This window comes from Rattus norvegicus, chromosome 5 (assembly GCF_021556685.1).
Source record: "Rattus norvegicus strain SHRSP/BbbUtx chromosome 5, alternate assembly SHRSP_T2T, whole genome shotgun sequence".
NCBI lineage: Eukaryota > Metazoa > Chordata > Mammalia > Rodentia > Muridae > Rattus > Rattus norvegicus.
This window is the reverse complement of record NC_141538.1, coordinates 26,246,598-26,264,984: the sequence shown is the minus strand read 5'-3', so window position 1 is coordinate 26,264,984 and position 18,387 is coordinate 26,246,598. Positions and strand designations below refer to the sequence as shown.

Below are 18,387 nucleotides of genomic sequence, written 5' to 3'. Positions count from 1 at the left end.
GGTTTCTCCATCTGTGTTAATGGAGAGTTTTGCTGGATATAGTAGCCTGGGTTGGCATTTGTGTTCTTTTAGGGTCTGTATGATATCTATCCAGAATCTTCTAGCTTTCATAGTCTCTGTTGAACACTCTCGTGTAATTCTTATAGGTCTGCTTTTATATGTTACTTGCTCTTATTCCCTTACCACTTTTAATATTCTTTTTTGTTTGTTTATTTGTTTTGTGCATTTGGTATTTTGACTATTACGTGTCAGGAGGAATTTCTTCTTTGGTCCAATCTATTTGGAGTTCTGTAGGCTTCTTTTATGGTCATGGGCATCTCTTTCTTCAGGTTGGGGTTGTGAGTCTTTGCTCTCTTCTATACCTCTTGTCGATAAGTTTGGTCTTTTCTTTTTTTTTTTTTTTGGTTCTTTTTTTCGGAGCTGGGGACCGAACCCAGGGCCTTGCGCTTCCTAGGCAAGCGCTCTACCACTGAGCTAAATCCCCAGCCCCTAAGTTTGGTCTTTTCATAGTGTCCTGTATTTCCTGGATGTTTTGGGTTAGGAAGACTTTGCATTTTGCATTTTCTTTGACTATCATGTCAATGTTTTCTATGGTATCTTCTGCCCCTCAGATGCTCTCTTCTATCTCTGTTGGTGATGCTTGCATCTGTGACTCCTGTTTTCTTTCCTAGCTTTTCTATCTCCAGTGTTCTCTCTCTTTGTGATTTCATTTTGTTTCTGTTTCCATTTTTTATATCCTGGATGGTTTTGTTCGATTCCTCTACCTGTTTGGTTGTGTTTTCTTGTAATTATTTAAGGTATTTTTGTGCTTCCTCTTTAGTGGCTTCTACTCTTTACCTGTGTTCTTCAGTATTTCTTTTTTTTTTTTTTAAATTAACTTGAGTATTTCTTATTTACATTTCGAGTGTTATTCCCTTTCCCCATTTCTGGGCCAATATCCCCCTAACCCCTCCCCCTCCCCTTCTTTATGGGTGTTCCCCTCCCCATCCTTCCCCCATTGCCGCCCTCCCCCCAACAGTCTAGTTCACTGGGGGTTCAGTCTTAGCAGGACCCAGGGCTTCCCCTTACACTGGTGATCTTACTAGGATATTCAATGCTACCTACGAGGTCAGAGTCCAGGATCAGTCCATGTATAGTCTTTAGGTAGTGGCTTAGTCCCTGGAAGCTCTGGTTGCTTGGCATTGTTGTACATATGGGGTCTCGAGCCCCTTCAAGCTCTTCCAGTTCTTTCTCTGATTCCTTCAACGGGGGTCCTGTTCTCAGTTCAGTGGTTTGCTGCTGGCATTCGCCTCTGTATTGCTGTATTCTGGCTGTGTCTCTCAGGAGAGATCTACATCCGGCTCCTGTCTGCCTGCACTTCTTTGCTTCATCCATCTTGTCTAATTGGGTGTCTGTATATGTATGGGCCACATGTGGGGCAGGCTCTGAATGGGTATTCCTTCTGTCTCTGTTTTAATTTTTGCCTCTCTATTCCCTGCCAAGGGTATTCTTGTTACCCTTTTAAAGAAGGAGTGAAGCATTCACATTTTGATCATCCGTCTTGAGTTTCATGTGTTCTAGGCATCTAGGGTAATTCAAGCATTTGGGCTAATAGCCACTTATCAATAAGTGCATACCATGTGTGTTTTTCTGTGATTGGGTTACCTCACTCAGGATGATATTTTCCAGTTCCAACCATTTATCTATGAATTTCATAAAGGCATTGTTTTTGATAGCTGAGTAATATTCCATTGTGTAGATGTACCATATTTTCTGTATCCATTCCTCTGTTGAAGGGCATGTGGGCTCTTTCCAGTTTCTGGCTTTTATAAATAAGGCTGCGATGAACATAGTGGAGCACGTGTCTTTTTTATATGTTGGGGCATCTTTTGGGTATATGCCCAGGAATGGTATAGCTGGATCCTCAGGCAGTTCAATGTCCAATTTTCTGAGGAACCTCCAGACTGATTTTCAGAATGGTTGTACAAGTCTGCAATCCCACCAACAGTGGAGGAGTGTTCCTCTTTCTCCACATCCTCCGCAGCATTTGCTGTCACCTGAGTTTTTGATCTTAGCCATTCTCACTGGCGTGAGGTGAAATCTCAGTGTTGTTTTGATTTGCATTTCCCTTATGACTAAAGATGTTGAACATTTCTTTAGGTGTTTCTCAACCATTCGGCATTCCTCAGCTGTGAATTCTTTGTTTAGCTCTGAACCCCATTTTTTAATAGGGTTATTTGTTTCCCTGCGGTCTAACTTCTTGAGTTCTTTGTATATTTTGGATATAAGGCCTCTATCTGTTGTAGGATTGGTAAAGATCTTTTCCCAATCTGTTGGTTGCCGTTTTGTCCTAACCACAGTGTCCTTTGCCTTACAGAAGCTTTGCAGTTTTCTGAGATCCCATTTGTCGATTCTTGATCTTAGAGCATAAGCTATTGGTGTTTTGTTCAGGAAATTTTTTCCAGTGCCCATGTGTTCAAGATGTTGCCATCATTTTTCTTCTATTACTTTGAGTGTATCTGGTTTGATGTGGAGGTCCTTGATCCACTTGGACTTAAGCTTTGTACAGGGTGATAAGCATGGATCGATCTGCATTCTTCTACATGTTGACCTCCAGCACCATTTGCTGAAAATGCTATCTTTTTTCCATTGGATGGTTTTGGCTCCTTTGTCAAAAATCAAGTGCCCATAGGTGTGTGGGTTCATTTCTGGGTCTTCAATTCTGTTCCATTGGTCTATCTGTCTGTCTCTTCCAATACCATGCAGTTTTTATCACTATTGCTCTGTAATACTGCTTGAGTTCAGGGATAGTGATTCCCCCTGAAGTCCTTTTATTGTTGAGGATAGTTTTAGCTATCCTGGGTTTTTTGTTATTCCAGATGAATTTGCAAATTGTTCTGTCTAACTCTTTGAAGAATTGGATTGGTATTTTGATGGGGATTGTATTGAATCTGTAGATTGCTTTTGGTAAAATGGCCATTTTTACTAAATTAATCCTGCCAATCCATGAGCATGGGAGATCTTTCCATCTTCTGAGGTCTTCTTCAATTTCTTTCTTCAGAGGCTTGAAGTTCTTATTGTACAGATCTTTTACTTGCTTGGTTAAAGTCACACCGAGGTACTTTATATTATTTGGGTCTATTATGAAGGGTGTCATTTCTCTCTGTGAAGGATTTGGATATGGACAGCTATAGGACACTCTTAGCTCCAGGGTGTAGATGGAGACAATAAGGATCCTTTCCCAGGGTTCTCTGCAGTTCCTGTTCTGTTTGTGCTTCAGACTACTCCCTCTTTGGACAGTTATTGCAGCAAATGTGGGGTCCCACTTACGGGCCTAGGAGTGAGAGCACTCCTGGGAGATTAGCCCCCCATCTGGGCAGGATCGAGACACAGGGCTGTGGGACAGCCTCAGGTCTGGGTGCAGATGGAGACTGGATCTATCAATCATTTTAATGAAAAAAATATATATTCATATATATGTTACATAAATGATAATATTTTGTCCCTAATAAATTTAATTTTACTAGTAAGCTATTTTCTATTAACATAGTCATTAACAATTTAAAATCAGTTATAGACTGGATTATATTGTAGGCACATGGAGTATTAGTATTTTAAAATAGTATATAGAAAGAATGTTTGTTGGGTTGGCTCTATCTATAACCATATCTTTAGCATCACAAAAGTGTTTGGTCTCAAAACTAATACAATGTTCTAAATTGTACTTGTATTTTTATATTAGAAAAATATGAAAGGGCAAGGGAAATGTTTTTCTTTTTTCTTCTCCAGGTTATCCTCAGGGGTCTAACACATTAATGGTATGAGAAGATACTAGACCCATGCTGATTGGTATTATGGAAATGTGTGTTCGATCGTGTAGCATCTGCTTTAACTTCTGTAGCATAGATGGCAACTGGTGCACAGAGTCTTCTTTCAAATGTGCTTTTCAGTCAGCACCTATGACTTCTTGTTCCAAGGTCATAAAACATCCTGATGAAATGTGTATCTGATAAATCATAGGGTAATATAAGCTTCTGTTTAAAACATTACTTTGGATTCATTTTATCCACATCAATATACTAAGACTTAAAAAGTAGCCTTATATGTTTCTCTGAAGACTTTTCCTTTTGAAGCAATATAAAGAATTATTCATCATTGCTTATGGCACTCATTTTAAAAGTTTTTGGAAATATTAATTTAATGATTAAAATTCTAATGTCCTTTTCTCTAGGCATCAGCTGAAGCCCATTAAAATCCTCAGTGTTTAGACTTAAATACATGTGGGTGTCTCTTCATTATGTATCAACCATAATTTTCAATTTTGGAAACCAGAAACACTTTTTTTTTACCCAGTGTTTCTTATCGCTGTTAATAAAAATATAACTGATAATTATCAATCAATTGTGCTCAGAATAATGGATTTACAGTTATGTTTTTTAAGTTTCCAACTGAATGTGAGATCATTGAAAATTAAGTTTATGTTCAATGAACAAACAATATCAAAGGGTAGTAGGTGATTTCTTTGCAAATTTAGTATATTTACTTACTGACTCCATAGACACATATTTTTGAAGTTAGTGAAAAATATCCTTAGTGAAACTTGATAAGAAATAAAGTTTTACCAAAGATTTAGCTTATTGATTTAAACATGCATTAGATATTCAATTAGGAACCATCAAGTTGTTTTTGCTTAGTATGAACAAACAGTATTGTAGCTCTAAAGTAAAGCCAATTTCATCTGTAAAATATGATAGTGCAATTACTAAAACCCATTGATATTACCCATAGTTAGGAGTGCAGAATAAGGCGAAACCATGCCCACGGACTAATTTCACATCTCAAGTAACATCTAGAATCAAAGCATGAATATTTCCTCATGGAGACTTTAAAACTGATGTAAATTGGTACCATTTATGATACTGAAAGAATAATTCATAGATTAAGAGCCCCCATCCATTTTCCACCATGACTGTAATCTAACCCATGAGCCTAACACAATCCTTTTTCCCTTAAATTTCTCTATCAGGTATTTACCACAGAGATAAGGAAAATAACTAATAAAGGCAGGACTAAAAAGTTTTGAATTCTCCATGGGCATATACTTTGTGCTCTAAGAATCTTATACTGAATAATGTTTAAATATAGTATTAATTTGGTGACTTTCATTTACTAGAAGTGATCAGTTATTACCTGCATTGAATTATTTTACAAGTTTTACTCTAGATAAAATTGGTTTTTCTAAAAATAATTAAATAGTAGTTATACCTTGTCCTAGAAAGAGTTTACCTAACTTTTACTTAATTTGCTTCATCCATCTTGTCTAATTGGGTGGCTGTATATGTATGGGCCACATGTGGGGCAGGCTCTGTATGGGCATTCCTTTAGCCTCTATTCTAAACTTTGCCTTCCTATTCCCTGACAAGAGTATTCTTGTTCCCCTTTTAAAGAAGGAGTGAAGCGTTCGAATTTTGGTCATCTTTGAGTTTCATGTGTTCTGTGCATCTAGGGTAATTCGAGCATTTGGGCTAATATCCACTTATCAATATGTGTGTTTTTGGTAACACACCATGTGTGTTTTTCTGTGATTGGGTTACCTCACTCAGGATGATATTTTCCAGTTCTATCCATTTGCCTATGAATTTCATAAAGTCATTGTTTTCACCTCACACCAATCAGAATGGCTAAGATCAAAAACTCCAGCAACAGCAGACGCTAGTGAGGATGTGGAGAAAGAGGAACACTCTTCTTCCATTGCTGGTGGGATTGCAGACTGGTACAACCATTCTGGAAATCAGTCTGGAGGTTCCTCAGAAAATTGTACATTGAACTGCCTGAAGATCCAGCTATTCCTCTCTTGGGCATATACCCAAAAGATGCCTCAACATATAAAAAAGACACGTGCTCCACTATGTTCATCGCAGCCTTATTTACAATAGCCAGAAGCTGGAAAGAACTCAGATGCCCTTCAACAGAGGAATGGATACAGAAAATGTGGTACATTACACAATGGGGTACTACTCTGCCTTTCACCTGTTTTGCTCCATCCCATATCACTCTGCTGAAGGCCTCTCCCTGAGCCTGGCAGCAATCTCTCTACCTATCTAGTTCCCAAGGCAGGTTTCCATACCAGAAACACACATCCCAACTCTGTGGTGGGCCAGACTAGCCTCACACTCCATCACACTTAAATCTACACATGAAAGAACACACAACACAATAACTTTTGACCCAATTGATAAGATATAATTACCCATTAAACACACAAAGCTCAGTACCATCCATCCCTTAAGAACATTAAGAACAATCTGTAAATACACAGAGTGGAATCTTAATGTCACATTCCAGAGAGCTACTCTCTCTGTCCCCTCTGTCTCTCCCTCTTTCTGTTCCAGTCTCCTACTCTTCCTTCAAACTTTTCTCCTGCTCATCCTTCCTTCTCATCCAATGACAGGCCTCCTTCTATCCTGTACCTACCCTCACCTGTATTTTACAAATGAAATGGGGAGAAAGTTCTGTCAAAGTCACCTGAGTCCTGAGTTTGTGACTAGGCAGCTGTCCTTGGGGCAGTGGAATTAGCATCAAAATACAGATAAGTCCAGGGAAAACTACAGTAGAACCTAGTCAGTTCTCCCATTCTCAAGACCCCAGATCCATTCCTTTTAATTGCCATAGATGGCCAGAGATGAGGGAGGGGAGGAGGATGTTTCTTTTGCCTGTGTCTCTGCCCACAAAGTAAGAGGCAGAGTCTGTACTCCTGTGCTCATGCCCTTGGAACTGCTCAGCTGTAACCTCCACATATAGGGTCAGCACTACTGTGCTGCCTAGGTGAGGTACAGGGCCTGCTCTCCCAAATGCTGTAGCTCATGAGGGACAAGGCCAGCTCTCTTGCTTTCATTAACCTAAGTAAGGAGGGAGGAGGGTATTTCTCCCTTGTCCATGCTATTGCCCTGGAGATAAGTGGTAGAGCTAGCCCATTCTCACTCCCTTATATCATCAGGGCTGGATGAGCTGCAGTTCCTGCAATGTGCAGGGTCTGCTTTCCTGATTAATAAAGCTGGCTAGGGATGGGATCAGCTCTGTCTAACCTTATGCCCACAGGGCCAGCTCTACTACTAGGCCCAAGAGAGTGATAGGGCCAGTTTTGCATAGCCCTCAGACATCAACCTTTCCCCAGGCAGCAATCCAGACCAGAGACATCTGCATGTCCTTGGTAACAGACTCTTGTTGCTCAGGGACATGGACCCACATGTCAGTCCTGGTGGTAGCATAGGCCAGGACCACATCATGGTCCCAGGTGGTATCTCTAGTTACTCAATCAGGCTATGACTTACTTCAAGTCTCCAGTTTAGATTCTCTTCACTGTGCCCACCTCCTTCTGTTTCTCTTTCTCTTCCATTTCTCCACCACTTACTTTTTCATTTTAGTAGTGCCTAGGGCCTCTGAGTGTCTGGGATTATCCCAGGAATACTTTTAGGACTGCTATGTCTGTCTTGTGCATTATGGGGCTGGGCAGGGGTCATTATGGGAATGATACGACCCCTCGCCCCAGTCCTGTACAGCTCAGGGCTGGTGGTCATCTAAGGCTTGCTTCCTGTCTAGATGCTATGGAGTCAGTTTAGTGGTCATCTGGGGATCACTCCTCACCCAGCATGCCTAGGTGGTTCCTTGCAAAAGTCATCTGTCTTAGGTTCACTTCTGCTAGGGGCGCAGTGTCCCAGCCTGGAATATTCTAGTCTCTGCCTTGCTCTCTGTTGACAGAGTCCATTTGGATCCGCCTGCTGCTGGACTGCCCATCATCTCAGGCTCACTTTTTGTAGGGAATGTTGGGTTACTACTCACTGAGATGTTCCAAGGTTCTACCCCTGAGTGTAAACATAACCTCTCTCTGCTACCTACTGAAATGCAGGTAACACAGCAGCTATTCCTGCAATGCCTTGAGGTGAGGTGTGCTACATTCATAACTCAAGTTCATTCTTAGTGAAATGACTTTAAGAGCAATTTACTTTTAGTTATTGAGTTATTATTTTTTAAAATGGCTTTGTCCTTATGTCCCATGGCTCACTTCATTGTATTACCAGATCAGAAATAGTAGACAAGACAAAGTTTGGGCCAAAATTTTGTGGGTGGGATGGTGCCATTATCCCTCCACTGGGAATCCTGCCTGACTTCAGGAAGTGGCCACATCAAATTGTATATCCACAGTGCCAGGTCAGCTAAAGTCACCCCTGTAAATTCAAGTTCAAGTGGATGGAAGATCTCAACATAAAACCAAATACAATAAGTCTAATAGAAGAAAAAGTGGGATATTGCCTTGAACTCATTGGTAGAGGAGATAGCTTTCTGAATAGAACACCAAACCCAGACACTAAGATCAACAATTCATTAACAGGATGACAAAGAACAGAAAATGGGGCAATACTTGAAATTTAAGTCATGTTAAATGAGTGTTTCTCTTTAATTGCTGCAATGGATTCAAAGTCTACTATTTTTCTGGAAAAATTATCATTAATGACTTTGTGTGGTAGGCCAATAAACAATCACTTCCAGCCTATAAAAACAGCTACAGTGTCAGCAGCAGGCTGAGTATTTGATGGTCAGGGGTCAGCTTGACCTTTGTATAAGGCTCCACCCCCTCATTCCTGAGAATTAAATTCCTTTATCACCAGCTCAATTTTTTATTTCCTAAATCTGGTGATAAGTCCTTCAATTGATTTTATTTACTAACTAAACGACTACCCAGCAACTAGGAGACTGAGAAGGAGAACTGCTGTGAATTAGAGGCCAACTTGAGCTCCACAATGAGACCGTGTCTCACCATTACCTACTGTAAAGAAAGTACAATATAGCATCCTTCACCTAAAATCTTCTTTCCTAATTGATCTGGTTTTTACTTTTCCTATTTGAAGTATAAGTGTTTGACACAGATAATTTTAAAATAAAAAACTCAGTTTCTTTTCTATAGTCTTATTCACTAACAAAAATTTTAATAAAAATCAGTTCATCATAATATAATGTTTTTATAAAAATACATGGTTGTTGAGAAATATTCCACAAAAATTACTAAAGTACAGACCTGGTTTCTAATTAATTACCATGTATGTTTAAAGGTCTGATATATGAAAATAGCTTGAAAATACAAAAAAATATGTGGAGTGGTCTGTGATCTTATTGAACCTGTAGCCATGGAGATTAAATTTAAAAAACGTGGTAATCCTAGATTCATGTCAGACTAGTATAACAATATCTTCATGACTAAATCCAAAGTGAACATTCTACACCATGTGGTCAACTTTGCCAAGTAAAATTATGTGATGTGCATGTTCACACTGAACATCTGGTTTATGCTACACAGCTGCTACTGGACTTCAAAGCAATATAAGTATGACATCAATTTGGATTTAGATACCAATGTACTTTGTTTTTGGATTTAGTAATAGACATTCTTTTGGACTGGTTGTTCTGTGGTTTGGAAGCCATTCATACTTTGAAACCATTTCTGTAATAATTGCTTAGTTCTATTATTATAGAACATTGGGTTTTTTGGTCCAAAGGAAGGGTAGATATATATAACTGACCATTGGTAAGACTAAATTATAGCCATTGCTACTTCATAAAGACTCATCACCCAGCCTTCACCAGGTCTCACAAGTGTATTTTAAGTCCAATTACCCTGGTTATTGCATTAACGTTATTTTCCCCCAAGAATTTAAATTACACTTGATTTTTACTAAACATTTAATTTAGAAAAATTTAAATTTATTGAAATGATTTAATTTTTCCAACTTTCAGTAATTAAAGAATTTTCAAACAGTATTTTGTTATTTTTCTACACTTATATGTACTTGTATACACACATGCACACACACACACAGAGAGAGAGAGAGAGAGAGAGAGAGAGAGAGAGAGAGAGAGAGAGAGAGAGAGAGAGGGAGAGAGAGAGAGATTAACTTTTTTCAAAACTATGATAGGTAGTTGTGTGCAATATGACACTTTATTCCCCAATATCTCATTCATCTAAGAATGGCATTGTTATTTTTGAACATGAATTGTTATTTTGATATCTGATTATATGAATAGTTATTTCCTCCAAATTTTAACCTTTAATCTCAAGGGACAGGGTAGGTTCATTAGATCCAGGAAGTTAGCAACACTTATAAGATCCAGAGAAATTCATGAAGGTTGCAATATTCACCGAATTCTTCTCCAGGATTATAAAAGAAGCAAATGATTGCTGGTCTTTAGTCTTTAGTGGTGCTGATGGCATGTTCATGAGTGTAGTTGTAACTTCTAATTGTCAAACTGCCTTAATGTAATCCCAAAGAAAGAGAATCTTAATGAGGACATATCTAGATTAGTTTGGCCTGTGGATATGTAACTGGATTTCTTAATTATCTTAGTTGATGTAGAAGGACACATCTTGAAAGTGAGTGGCTCCATCTCAGATTTTGGGCCATGATCTATATAACCATAGAGAGTCCAAGTTAACAATGTGTGCATGCCCTTTTTCTCTGTTCTTGACTATGGCTGTGATATGAGCAACTGTTTCAAGTCTATCGTAGACTGTGACCTAGAATTGTGAGCTAAAATAAGCTCTCTGTAAGGTACTTTTTGTCAGGGTATTTATCACAGCCACAGAAGTAATACTAGGGCAATTGAGAGCTCCGGGAATGAAGCCTCCATAAAACGTTAGTTGTCTATGATGGGTTGGTCTTCCCACTGATGCAGTTATCTTTATGTAATCCATGTTCCTATAACTCATCCCAATAAACTCATTGGCTCACCAAGCTAGACTTGGGTGGAATCACTTCTTCGCTGTTTTCTCAGTGCCCTCTCCGGGGTGAACAAGTGTTGTCTTTCCAGGAAAAGCCAAGCAACAGGCATTCTCCTTCATAACCATAATATAGCCATCAAATATAAGAACTATTATTTCAATACTAATTTAATATGCAAGCTATTTTTGACTCATCTCACTTGCACTAATAAAATATTTTATCATTTTCCTAGTGTTTTATTATGAACATACAGCTTTAAGAACAGTTTGATGTTTTGACAAATGCAGCAAGTTATGAAAACAACATCTGAACTGAGATACAATCACACAAGAAAGTTGAGACAGCTAACTTTTTAGTCAGCTCTCATTCTTCTGTACCCCCATGGGAACCGCTTCAGTAATTTTTATCCCTCTTGATTAATTGTTCAAATGTGTGGCTTTTATTTTGGAATCCACAGAAGTCACTATTTTGTGTCTAATTCCTTTACCTAAGACTCTAATGCTTGCAATAAAGTTTTATTGGAACACAGCTTCAGTCATCCCATCTTATGAGCTACAGCTGCTCTCGTACTACAGCGGCAGTGCTGGGAACCTAAACAAACATGATGCAAACTTTTTTTTATCACAGCTGCTTTCTTTATGACAAGAGTACAAATAGCAACAACTTGTTACAATTTGACAGAATTCTGAATGGCACACCTTGTACAGTGTGCTGGCTTTTAATCATTTATTTAATATCACTAACGGTGTATCCTTCCATGTCAAAACAAGGAAAGTTGGCATTAAATGCCATGTGCTTGAGGCTCAGGGGAGTATAAATTATTTTTCTTAACAAAACATACAGCAAAGCACTGTGCTTACTACATAGAAGCATGCTCAAATAATGCGATGTGATAGCGTCACCTGGTTAACTACCTATTATAATATTTCCTCTTTCAAAGAAAACAAATTTCAGAAAAACTAAGAATCTTTAAATATATTTCATCAAAGCAATACTTATTTTAATCTTTTAAAACATTTAAATGAAGCTTAGGTAAAAGTTTCTGAGTAGCTCATTTGTTAGCTAAGGAAAGAAAATGAATGTAGAGTTAATTAAATTGTGTTTGATTGCAACAGACGAAGAAATGTGTCCTGAGAAAAGAAACTTGATTAAGACTATTAGCCTTTTAGTGCAAACAGTTGCTTGCTGAGCTGAGGACATTGAGGGTAACAGATGGAATAAACATCTATACCACAATTTTTCCTCCTACCTTCAGCAACAGATACAGGATGGCACATTAAAGAAAACATATAAAGAGGCTGGTTGATACCGAGACGAGTATAGGGGCTGAATCAGGAGTTAGAACCCAAGGGACAACATTATAGAGTTTTCTGCTTCTGACTTACACAAACCATAATTGGAGCCTGGAAAAGCTAGCCAGGGAGTAACACCAGGGATGAGAAAAATTCCCTAACTAAGGCTGATCCGATGAGTCAGGCAGCTCACACCTACCAAGGTAAAGAGACTATAGGAAACATTATATGATTCTAAAAAACATACCATAGGAAGACAGTGGCCAGCCTTTGCCTGCACAATGTGATCAGCCTTTGCCAAGCTATGTAGAGCGGCTAAAGCCCCACTGGGATGACTGAAGAGTGGGCGCAGGAAGAGTTTCTTCCCCTCCACTTGGTGGTAGTGCAGAGCCTGCAACCAATGGTTTTGATGAAAATGATCTGGGCCACCTGGAAATAACCTCCACCATTATTACCACCATTCTGAGGTAAGGGGGACAGTGCTTCTCACAGCCTCCAATTTTCTATGTTTCTGTAAAAGTCACAAGGAGCCCCACTTTCCCCTTGTCCACATAGACTTAACGGAGATCGTGCATTTCCAGTTCCCTGGGAGAAAAACAAAGTGGCGTTCCTCTTCCTAGCTGAACCTGAGTCAGAGCAAAGGTATAAACAGCAGGATGCAATGAAGACCGAGTGTATCTTGGAACACTAAAAGGATTAGAAAACGCTCTGTACAGCATTTTACATTTTTATTTGCAATTAGGTTAAGATGGACTTACTCCTTCAAAACTACAAATAACTAAAACTCACCCAACACAGAGTTTAAATAGCTCAGTAATTATTAAGGTTGAATTTATACCTAACATACATCACCTATGTATACACGCCTGTTTATATGCACATATAAATATAAACATAAGAACATATGACAATGAAGGAGACTAAAAACCAGACATGTTTCCATGTGACTATGGAAGATTTCTTACAGAAAAGTAAATTCAATTCGAGTATTCTTTTTTAAAAGGGCATAGAACAATTAGATACCCACAGTGAAATATTTAATCTTGACACAAGCTTTGTTCTACATGTCAGTATAAATTGAAACAAGACTTTCAAATATATTAAACTTGTAAATGTTTTAGTTGACAGTGGAATAAAACTTGGAGGACCTAGGACTTGAAGAATACTTTGATACGACACCGAGTGGATCGGACTTCAATTCTTTTTGTTTTGTACAAGAGTCCATGGAGAGGTTAGGAGCATTTGAGTACTAAACACCTGAGGAAAATCTCAAAAGTCACCCAAAAGAAAAGTTGCAAAGAACTTGAAGAGCACGCTGAAGCTGCTTAATTGAGGCAGAAGGAAAGATGTTCAGCCTCGGGAGAAGTAGAAGACCAGAGTGATTTACACCATTAGCCTGTTAGAACAGCTCGAATACTACCCTACTACCAACGATATGGCGATGTGATCTCTCATACAATGATAGTGAGTATGTAAGGAATATGGAGAGTATCTGAGAGGCCTTTAAAAGATGAAACAACATTATGTGTGACTCAAGAGACAAACTCTTAAGCACTTAACACAGAGAAATGAAAATTAAGTAACGATCACTGACAGCTTTGTTTTTAGTAGTCCAAAGTTAGAATTAGCAAGTGTGTCTCAGCAAAGGATGGCTTAAGACATATCCCTCTGGATCTTCTCTAACATAAACAAAGAGCTCGATTAACAGCTTGAATATCTTACAGCCGTTATGCAGTGTGGAAAATGGTAAAATTTCACACGTGTAAGCCCCCTTAGAGAACTTTTTTTTTTTTTTAGATACTGAGATGGCGATGTGACTTTTTTCCGCACAGGAAGATAGTTGTCATGATAGAATAGCTTTATTCCAGGACTCAGTCTCGAGTTTGACTGAAGAATGAGCCTCTGTGATTTGCAGGTGGAACAAGTTCAGGCAGCGATGCTCTCAGAGATATCCTTAGATATGAGAGAATGAATTCAGTAAAACCGACATGGAAACAAGAGACGGTGTGTCCACCCATTAAATATGAATGGAGCAGAGATTTATGTGAAAAAAATTATGGAGCTTTGAAAGAGCCAAGTTCCACACTATGTTGTTCAGCAACAGGTAATGGATGAAAAACTTCTGAACAATTCCAATAAATTTCCATGACTCAGACTAGTAACACCAGTTAAGAAAAAGCAATTTTTTTCCCAAGAGGAGAATTTGTGTTTATCTTGTGTGAGACCGAAGTTAAAAACAACAACAATAATAATAATAATAATAATAATAATAATAATAATAATAATCATATTTGACTTTATAGATGTTTTTTGTAATTTACTTCCATCCCTGTTACCTAAGTTTCTACTAAAGTGCTGAACACCAGGTTTTGGTTTTCAAAGCCCCTACTCCCTGAAGTTTCTTAGAGACAGATTGCTGATTCCTGCTTCAGCTGGTTGCCCTTGAGGTGTAGAGACTACTGTTTTATATCTTAATATTTTATTCTCCACACTTAATGAAATTCTTTGAGTTGAGTTTTCAAGCGTACTATTTTCATTTTGTAATTCAGAAGATCTCATTTTTCATTTACACTAAGGAGATCAGATAATAGTTGACTGTTTTTTTAGCCACATAGGCAAACTGCCACCTCAATGTTCAAAACTGCGTCCCCTGTGGACATGTAACTGGTGAGAACGCTTGTATTATTTTTCTATATAAAAAGCACTTGTTTTGAGATAAATACATACATCTTATTAATTATAATGAGTATCATTTACAAATTTATATGAGTTAAAGTTTTATACAGTGTTTAATTTGCCAAAGTTTTTTGAAACATATGTACAATTATGATATCTCTTATATTTATTAGCATGCATTATTTAAAGGGTTTTTAATATTTAACCACTGTAGAATGAATTACTGCTAAAACGAACGTGCCAGGGTTCGTTCTGTGGCTAATATTTTATTTAGATTTTGGTCCCTCAGTTATTAGGACCATAGATTGGAAAGGTTTTTTTTTTTAATCTTATGTTCTACGTATTTTAGAATTAGCTATCAAAGGATAAGCATATTTACTTAATAAAAGAGTGTGTTTTCATATATATACATATGTATGTATATATATATACATACGTATGTATATATATACATACGTATGTATATATATATATATACATATATATATATGATGTTGGAATTATTTTTCTCTGTGAAGTTCTGGTGAAGTACTGAAATGGATTTCCTGGACACCTAGTCATGTTGCCACAGTTTCTATATGAATTTATTTGGCATACTTAACTTGTTTTATACTGGAATTAATGTGTCAAAATCTATTTTGAGTGTGAATTTCTACTTCTTTGTCTGGCTTTTTTATGAGAGAGTCTTTGGTTACTTTGGCAAAGAGATATTCATTGTGTCTGTTAGCTCATGGAACATTTTAGCTTGTAAATGTCTGTGCTTCCGTTTCTAAAGTTCATACTGCCAGAAATTCCATTTTATTTTATTTCTAATTTCCCATTCATATGTATGCCCACTACTTAGCATTTTTATACTCCCAAAGTACTTTTTATATATTCTTTTTATACAAAACTGAGACTTAAATTTGCTCTATGGAACCTAAAGGCCCTTTAAGAAGCACACTGAGTAAGTCATTTAGTGTTTTATTTAGATGGTTATCATGTCATGGTTCTTTAGTGCTTTTTATGTTATGCTTATAATATGGTTAATTTATTTATTGACTTTTCTTTTCTTTGCAGTTTATTCTGATTTTTTATTTTTTATTTTTAAGAAGTTCCTTTGGTTTTTAGAAAGTATTGGGCAACAAAATCAACCATCCAGACACAGCAGAGCTCCTAGGGACAGAATCACCAACCAGAGAGTACACATGGAGCAAACCATGACTGCAGTCATATATGTAGCAGAGAATGATCTTGTAGGGCATTAATGGGAGGAGAAGCCTTGGGTCCTGTGAAAGCTCAATGCTCAAGCATAGGGGAATTCCAAGACTGGGAGGTGGGAGGGAGTTGGTGGGTGGGTGAGGGAGCACCCTCATAAAAACATGGGGAGGGGGAATGGGATAGGGTTTCTGGAGGGGAAACTGAGGGGAAACTGGAAAAGGGGATGACATTTGAAATGTAAATAAAGTATACAACAAAAGAAAAAAATAGAAGTGCTTCAGTAATCTCTATTTACCCAAATTCTTTATTTGGCATGCTTTCAACTTTTTCATTTTTAAAATTTTTACATATTTTAATGTAATAATCCTTAAACACTTTCTTACTCTCTCTCTCTCTCTCTTGTATCTTGTATTTCATTTCACTGATTTTTTTTCTTTTACCTTAGAAATATGTATTTAGACTACTGGTTTCTGCCTGTTCCTAGAGCTGAAACACTTCCACAGCTTTCTGTACCCAAATCCTGTGGGAGAGGAAGCTGGACTCTCAGAAGAGAGTCAACCCTGAGAGCTCGGCGAAGACCACCACTTCTACTCATGTTCCTGGCCCAAGAGGAACCTGCCTAGTGCCCTCTGTATACAGGAACCTGGGAGCAGTAAGAGGCAGGAAGCTTCCAGTTTATGACTGTGCCAAGAGCTGAAATCTAGTTGCCTGGAGCTCTGATACACCTGAGAACAGAGGTAAGACCAACTATTCTGCTCCAAGCAATCCACCTGGAAGCTTCAGGACACACAAACCAAGGAGCAGCTCTCTGTTCTTAGACATGGCTAAAGGAAAACAGGTCTACAGAAGCGCTGACACACAGGCTTACAGGAGGGTCAAGCTACTTTGAGAGACAGCAAGACCAGCTAACACTGGAGACAACCTGATGATGAGAGGCAAGCGCAGGAACCCAAGCAACAGAAACCAAGACTACTTGACATCACCAGAACCCAGTTTTCCCACCAAAGCAAATACTGGATATCCAAACACACCAGAAAAGCAATATTTGGATTTAAAGTCACATCTTGTGATGATTATGGAGGACTTGAAGAAGGACATAAATAACTCCCTTACAGAAATACAGAACAACACAAGTAAACAAGTAGAAACCCTTAAAGAGGAAAGACAAAAATTCCTTAATGTACTACAGGAAAACACAACGAAACAGGTAAGGAATTGAACAAAACCTTCCAGAATTTGAAAATGGAAATAGAATCAATAAAGAAAGCACAAAGGGAAACAACTTTGGAGATAGAAAACCTAGGAAAGAGATCAGGAGTCATAGGTGCAAGCATCACCAACAGAATATAAGAGATGGAAGAGAGAATCTCAGGGAGCAGAAGCTACCATAGAAAACATTGACACAACCATCAAAGAAAATATAAAATGCAAAAAGCTCCAACCCAAAACATCCAGGAAATTCAGCACACAACGAAAATGTTAAATCTAAGGATTATAGCTATAGAAGAGCAAAGACTCCCAACATAAAGAGCCAGTAAATATCTTCAACAAAATTATAGAAGAAAACTTCCCTAACCTAAGGAAAGAGATGCACATAAACATAAAAGAAGTCTATAGAACTCTAGATAGATTGGACAAGAAAAGAAATTTCTCCTGCCACATAACAATCAAAGCACCAAATGTACAAAACAAAGAAGGAATATTAAAAGCAGTAAGGGAAAAAGGTCAAGTAACATATAAAGGCAGACCTATCAGAATTACACTATGCTTCTCAACAGAGACTATGAAAGCCAGAAGATCCTGGGTAGGTGTCATCCAGACCCTATTAGAAAACAAATGCCAGCCCAGGCTACTATATTCAGCAAAACTCTCAACTAACATAGGTGGAGAAACAAAGATATTCTATGACAAACCAAATTTACACAATATCATTCTATAAATCCAGACCTAGAAAGGATAATAGATGGAGAACTCCAACACAAGGAGGGAAACTACATCCTAGAAAAAGCAAGGAGCTGTGCTCCCTCTCTGTGGGACAACAGCCCCACAGCTAGCTCCTTTTCTCCTGCCCACTCAAGTAACTGCAGATAGAAAACATCAGACAGCCTTAATATTTTAAAACCAGCTGGAAAGATAATACAACTGCTAGGTGCAGAATCTATAGACCTAAGCTCATCAGCTATCCTATATTAGAATTCTGTTGTTGGCAGAGGCCACCACTGGTTCTAGTAGCCCCAGACCTTACATGGTTCATTCTCCTCTCTCCAAACCATAGCCAAAAAAGGCCCCTATCTATCTCATCTCCTCCTCTTCTTCCTGGAACATGGAAATCCCAACTTTTTTCTTTTGCTCAGCTGTTAGCTTCTGCCATCTTTATTGACACAACCAAGGGACAATTAGGGAACCAGATTTTAGTATCATCTTCTCCTCCTACAAAGAATTCTTTCTTTTGCTCTGTGCCCCATTTT

At 38.1% G+C, this 18,387-nt stretch overlaps 1 pseudogene; it reads right to left on the bottom strand.

The window, feature by feature from the left end:
* Nucleotides 1-7,798: 7,798 nt before the first annotated feature.
* Nucleotides 7,799-7,920, bottom strand: LOC120103345 (small nucleolar RNA SNORA17; annotated as a pseudogene).
* Between the last annotated feature and the right edge of the window lie 10,467 nt (nt 7,921-18,387).